We start from the raw sequence: 6,325 nt of genomic DNA, 5'->3' as shown, positions 1-6,325 counted from the left end.
GTAGAGTTTAGCACGTGATCGCATGGCATAACCAAATAGCATGATAATATTGATACGCAGAAGATTGATTGAATGATTGTGTACTGTTTAACGTCCCTCTTTTTGAAAATTTTACTATCTTGAACATCTAGCTATGAAATGATTTTTATTATAAATGCAACTTGAAATATTAGAGCGTCTGCACAGAGTCGCGAAGTAAGTAGTTGATCATAACGTCGTGGGTTCGAATCCCACGGGGGGACGGGAAAACGAGCATTCGGATGAGACCATATAAACCGAGTTCCCGTGTCTCAGTAGATGCTGGCAGGAAAAAGATCCCTCATTGGTCAATCCAAAGTACCGAGTATAGGAAAAAATTTGCAGCAAGTGGTGGCGTCTCCATAGGAGTAAAAAATTCTCTCCAGAAGGACGCAAGACAATATACAAACAACCAAAATAAATGGGAAAAGGTTTAACAAATAAAATAAAAGAAATAATATACATTTTCATGTAGAATATAAGTACAAAAATTTACATATTCTGCAGACTCTGTATATAGTTTTCCACACTTTGTGTGAAAGCAACAATTTTTAGTTTTCGAAAACGTTGATGTGGCGGTTTCTTTGTATTTCAAATGCCTTCAGGAGCATTTGTAACAGTTTCTGATTTTTCCAGGATAAAATATGCATTATATTCATCAGGAACAAACGGTACAGAGGGGGGGAAGCTTGTGTCGGAAATGGATCCACAGACGCTGTATTCACCATTAAATATTTTTCATCGATTTCAAATGGATTTTCCTCATTATTCAACATCTTTGATGTTTTACAAGATGAAACCCTTCTTGAATAATAAATTCTGTTGGAGTGTAAAAGTCCCTCGGCTTCATTAGAAATTGTAGAATAAAGTTGGCTATTTTTCCCATTTTCTCGTTTTGTGATGGTGTATTTGGTAGCTTACTTACAATTACAGTTCCTGTTTGGTTCATTGCACTATCTGCAAACAGGAAATATTTAGATGAATTTGATGAAAAATGTTTTGAACAATTTCAAATGTATTTCCATTTCATTCTACATGTACTGTGAATGCAGGATTCACGTTTGTCTATGCTCATACATGGCATAGCTAGACGTACAAGATGGTAAAATTTTCAAAAAAGAGCTGAAATCGTAACATATATTTAGAGAAACCATTAAAAAATATGTGTTTTGAGTAAAATTTGAGTGAAAAAAAAAATCGATCAATAAATTGCTGTTTGAGTAATCATGTATGGGAATGGCATATAGGCTACTTTAGTTCCAGTCTAATTAAAATTAAATTTTAAACCCCGCTCCATAGCATACTCAATACACTAACGTTAGTGTAGCGAGTATAAGCGGATCTAACATTTTTTTTAATTAGATAGCTTGAGTTCGGAATGTTTTGTACATGAAAGTACTGTTGTAGACTTTACTGTACCAGCCCCCAAAATCTGACAGAATCCACGCGCAAAACGTTGACGTCACACAGATTGCTCTATAAATTCTTTACCGTTCACGGTAGCTCAGTCGGTAAGCGTCGCCCCTATGGGGAGGTCGTGAGTTCGCATCTCGGCCACGACCGACCTGTCGTTAAAAGGGGAGCAACTGTTCCTTCGCCATGGCTCGGCACTTTGAAGTGAAAGTTGCGGGTCCTTGGGAGGGAACCTTAAAAACCGAGGCCCCGTGTCAGCGGCTGGCGTTGGACAAAAATCCCTCACGCCAATGGCCCTGAGTGCCGAGTAAAGGTCAAAATTTGAAGCCCTTCACCGGGATACGGTGACGTCTTCATATGAGTGAAAAATTCTCGAGGGGGACGTTAAACAATATACAATCAATCAATCAATCATAAATTCTTTAGAAATCTTCTTTTTGACCTGGGTATTAACCAATGAACTATATACATAGTTAAGAGGAGGAAGGATGCCTCTTTGAGATCTGTGAATTTCAGGCCCCTGGGTCAGGACTTCTTGTGTTAGGGAGGGCTCAGTTTATATAGTGAAAATGCATGAATTCTTTGAAAATCTTTCCCTTTTCTCCTGGGTATTAAGCCAATGATCTTAGTACATATTTATGACGAAAAAAGCTGCTTTTTCCAAAATGGTTAATTTTCCCCCCCGGGGGCAGAGGTACTTGGAGGGGGGGGGGGGATAGTTCTGAAAAAATTTAATGCTTTGAAATCTGCATTTTGGACATATGTATTAATCAACAACATGATGAAATAAAATTTCCAAAATTTTGAAGGTGTGGCCCCAGGGTCAGTGGAACCTGTGGGATGGGGTGCACTATTGATTAAGTGGAAATGCATTTTCTCTTTGTAACTCTGATCTACTTCTTGGTATTAAGCAACCAAAGTAAACATGCTAAATGTATAGTTATGATAAGCAATGGTGCTTCTTTCAAAAATGTGAATTTCATGGCCTAGCTCAGGTTTAAAACAAATCCAATTCAATTGCCGGAAAGTTGTTACATGATACTAGGTACCATAAGGCCCAGGGGCCCTCTTGTTTATATAATATAAACCCGTAAGGCGTTTATATATTTAGCAGGTAAAAAAGTCGTTCCCAAAAAAAAAACCAGAAATCTCTGTGAGACTGAAGCTCTACTGGTTTGTACTTATAGCAAAGGAAGAGAAAAGACTTTAAACATTGGAAATTGCTTTTCAAAGCAATAAATAGAATAATGATCCTTGATTAATTCTTTATGTTCTTAGTGTAGTCTACTTGCATGCCACATTATATTATAACCAGACTAAAACTGTTATTTGGAGTAGCATTTTGAGAGTATTTAACAGAAATTTCTATTTTTAATAAAGGCAACACCGTTCATCGAAATCAAAAACCGATACACAGAATTATTATCTTAGTGTAGCCTACTTGTGTGCCAAGTTATATTGAAATCAGACCAAACTGTAGGAGGAGTAGCATTTTGAAAGAATTTCACAGAAATTTCATTTTTAGTAACCACAGCAACACCGTTCATCGAAATCAAAAACCGATACACAGAATTATGTATCTTAGTGTAGTCTACTTGTGTGCCAAGTTACTTTGAAATCAGACCAAAACTGTAGGAGGAGTAGCATTTTGAAAGAATTTCACAGAAATTTCTATTTTTAGTAACCGCTGCAACACCGTTCATCGAAATCAAAAACCGATATACAGAATTATGTATCTTAGTGTAGTCTACTTGTGTGCCAAGTTACTTTGAAATCAGACCAAAACTGTAGGAGGAGTAGCATTTTGAAAGAATTTCACAGAAATTTCTAGTTTTAGTAACCACGGCAACACCGTTCATCGAAATCAAAAACCGATACACAGAATTATGTATCTTAGTGTAGCCTACTTGTGTGCCAATTATATTGAAATCAGACCAAACTGTAGGAGGAGTAGCATTTTGAAAGAATTTCACAGAAATTTCTATTTTTAGTAACCACAAACACCGTTCATCGAAATCAAAAACCGATACACAGAATTATGTATCTTAGTGTAGTCTACTTGTGTGCCAAGTTACTTTGAAATCAGACCAAAACTGTAGGAGGAGTAGCATTTTGAAAGAATTTCACAGAAATTTCTATTTTTAGTAACCACTGCAACACCGTTCATCGAAATCAAAAACCGATATACAGAATTATGTATCTTAGTGTAGTCTACTTGTGTGCCAATTTAAATTTTAAATAACAAAACTGTAGGAGGAGTAGCATTTTGAAAGAATTTCACAGAAATTTCTAGTTTTAGTAACCACGGCAACACCGTTCATCGAAATCAAAAACGGATACACAGAATTATGTATCTTATGAAGTCTACTTGTTTGCCAAGTTATATTGAAATCAGACCAAAACTGTAGGAGGATTAGCATTTTGAAAGAATTTCACAGAAATTTCTATTTTTAAAACCCACGGCAACACCGTTCATCGAAATAAAAACCGATACACAGAATTATGTATCGTAGTGTAGTCTACTTGTGTGCCAAGTTATATTGAAATCAGACCAAAACTGTAGGAGGAGTAGCTTTTTAAAGAATTTCACAGAAATTTCTATTTTTAGTAACCACGGCAACACCGTTCATCGAAATCAAAAACCGATACACAGAATTATGTATCTTAGTGTAGTCACTTGTGTGCCAAGTTATATTGAAATAACCCAAAACTGTAGGAGGAGTAGCATTTTGAAAAATTGTTTACAGACGGACAGACAGACAGACAGACAGACGGACGGACGACGGACGCATTACCATCGCATAAGCTCTTCTGGTCTCTGACCAGTAGAGCTAAAAATCAAAAAATTGCTATTATAGTAATCGTACATATGAATGGCATATATGCTGTTTTATTTCAAGAATTGTTGTATACACAATAAGTTTCTTCGTATTGTTGTGCAGAGAGTACGAAATTTGAACACACCCTGCAAAACATAACAGAGCTCATCTCTTGTTTACAAAAATAATTACGTTTCAATGGACGTTTGTTCATTTTTTAGGGTGTGTTCGGTCGACAGGGGATGCTAAATACTCCTCCAAGGCATTTGATCCCAATTGATTTTACAATTTCGCATGTGTTGCTACTTAGGGAAAAAAGGAGAACATAAATAAATTACTGCACCGCTTAGTGATGAACTTGTTTTGCAGGAGTTGTCCTTTTTTGTCCTTGAAACTTTTCTGAAAAATATATAAATATACAATTTATGACTTAATTTTGGGCGAATACCTGGTAATATTTCAACACTAAAATGCACGAGATATGAAAGCAAGTACATGTTTAGCCAAAAGAATCGAAATTGATTCTGAAATTGTATCTTTACTGCTATATATGTTATTTTCATTAATGATATGTAAAATGTAGGTTATAAATACACCTACCTTCTTCTGAAGATTGCAATAAAAATACATAAAAACAAGAGACTCCCTGTAACAAGGAAGGAGGAAATCCACAGAGATGGTGGTGGTTGGTCAAAGCCAATACTATTAGTCTCTATGAGAGAATTTATTTTGCAGATTCAAAAGAGGAACATGTTCACTTTGACATTTTTACAGTGAAATATACAAGCCATGAAAAAAAATGCATTGTACATAACAGGAAGGAAGGGTGCCTCTAATTCGTTTTAGAGATGTTTGCGTTTGTGAAATATTCTAAATTTCCGTAAATTTAGATTCATTAATCATTAAACATCGCTAATTATACATCTTAACATATTTCTTGAGCAGAGGCTCTTTCATCACAGAAGCGTACAGTGACTTGCATATCAAAAATTCAATATAATATTCAGTCTCCGTTATCTTTCGTTCGATGATTTATTTTATTAATAGAGTAAATAATGAAATATCTCTTATTGTTAGTTAGTTTGAGAATAAACATTAAAACTATTGCATAAAAAAATAACAGAACCTTCGTATTTAAAGGTTATTGGTGCAGATAAATTGTATGCTGTACAATTTTTATATGAAAATTTAAAAATCGAGCTTTACACAAACCATTATTCGAAATACATCCATACTCAGGATCACATCCTTGTGCACACTCCAGGCAGCTGTTCTGACACCCAAGCCCAAATTTACCGTTAGGACAAGGCTGTGAGCAATTATGTCCAAACAGTCCAGAAGAACAATCTGTAAACCAATTTTATCTAATGCAAAAGGTGAAGTGATCTACTAGTACCTAAACAAAACAAGGAATCGGGCCCTTCGAATTTCTAAAGACGCGAAAAGTATATATCCCCATGCCTGTGTTTCACGATGTACTGGTTCATGAATCAGATTTCAGGTACAACAGCAAGCATGCTTTTAGCATGGTTTTTTTTTTAGCTCTTTACTGGTCAGAGACCAAAGAGCTTATGCAAAAATAAATAATCTTCATTACTACCAAATTCATTCCGTAATTCCTTTTAAATTCTGAGATATTCTGAAATCAATTCCCAAATTAAATAATTTTTTTACTCGACATCAGCTTGGGCCCTTTACAATTGTAAAGCGGGAACGACGGGACAAATTTTCCCCGGAATTTATTCTAAACTCAATGAATATTTGCTCATTTGCATTCAAGCTTTACAAGGTTTTTCTTTAATTTTAACATAGGTGTAACTAAGTCATAAACAGCATTTTAGCGGTCTAATTGTTTTGAAAATCGAACGGTATATAATGCATTCCGGGAAAAAACGTTCTACCATGGCTTCATTTACATTCGTAATCAACATGGCGTTAGTTGTTGATGAGACGTTTTCAAATTAATTTTTCGCGAATGGAATATTATTACGGACTTAACGTTACAATCTGGAGTGAGAAATCAACTTTAAATTGTTGAAAGATATTGCAAATACTATGCAACTCTTCGCCGCACT

General features: G+C 35.4%; 1 long non-coding RNA gene across 1 annotated transcript; it reads right to left on the bottom strand.

Moving 5' to 3' along the window:
• Window positions 1–899: 899 nt before the first annotated feature.
• Window positions 900–4,925, bottom strand: LOC134266463 (uncharacterized). Its single transcript, XR_009991980.1, has 3 exons — window positions 4,851–4,925; window positions 4,594–4,649; window positions 900–975 (listed from the first exon to the last, which is right to left on the bottom strand). It is a non-coding gene; the product is annotated as an uncharacterized LOC134266463 (long non-coding RNA).
• Window positions 4,926–6,325: the final 1,400 nt, after the last annotated feature.

The sequence above is a fragment of the Saccostrea cucullata genome, unplaced genomic scaffold, assembly GCF_032062105.1.
Source record: "Saccostrea cucullata isolate Sc308-1 unplaced genomic scaffold, CSIRO_AGI_Scuc_v1 ctg10006, whole genome shotgun sequence".
NCBI classification, from domain to species: Eukaryota; Metazoa; Mollusca; class Bivalvia; order Ostreida; family Ostreidae; genus Saccostrea; species Saccostrea cuccullata.
The sequence above is the reverse complement of the archived record's forward strand: the minus strand, read 5'-3'. Positions and strand labels throughout refer to the sequence as shown.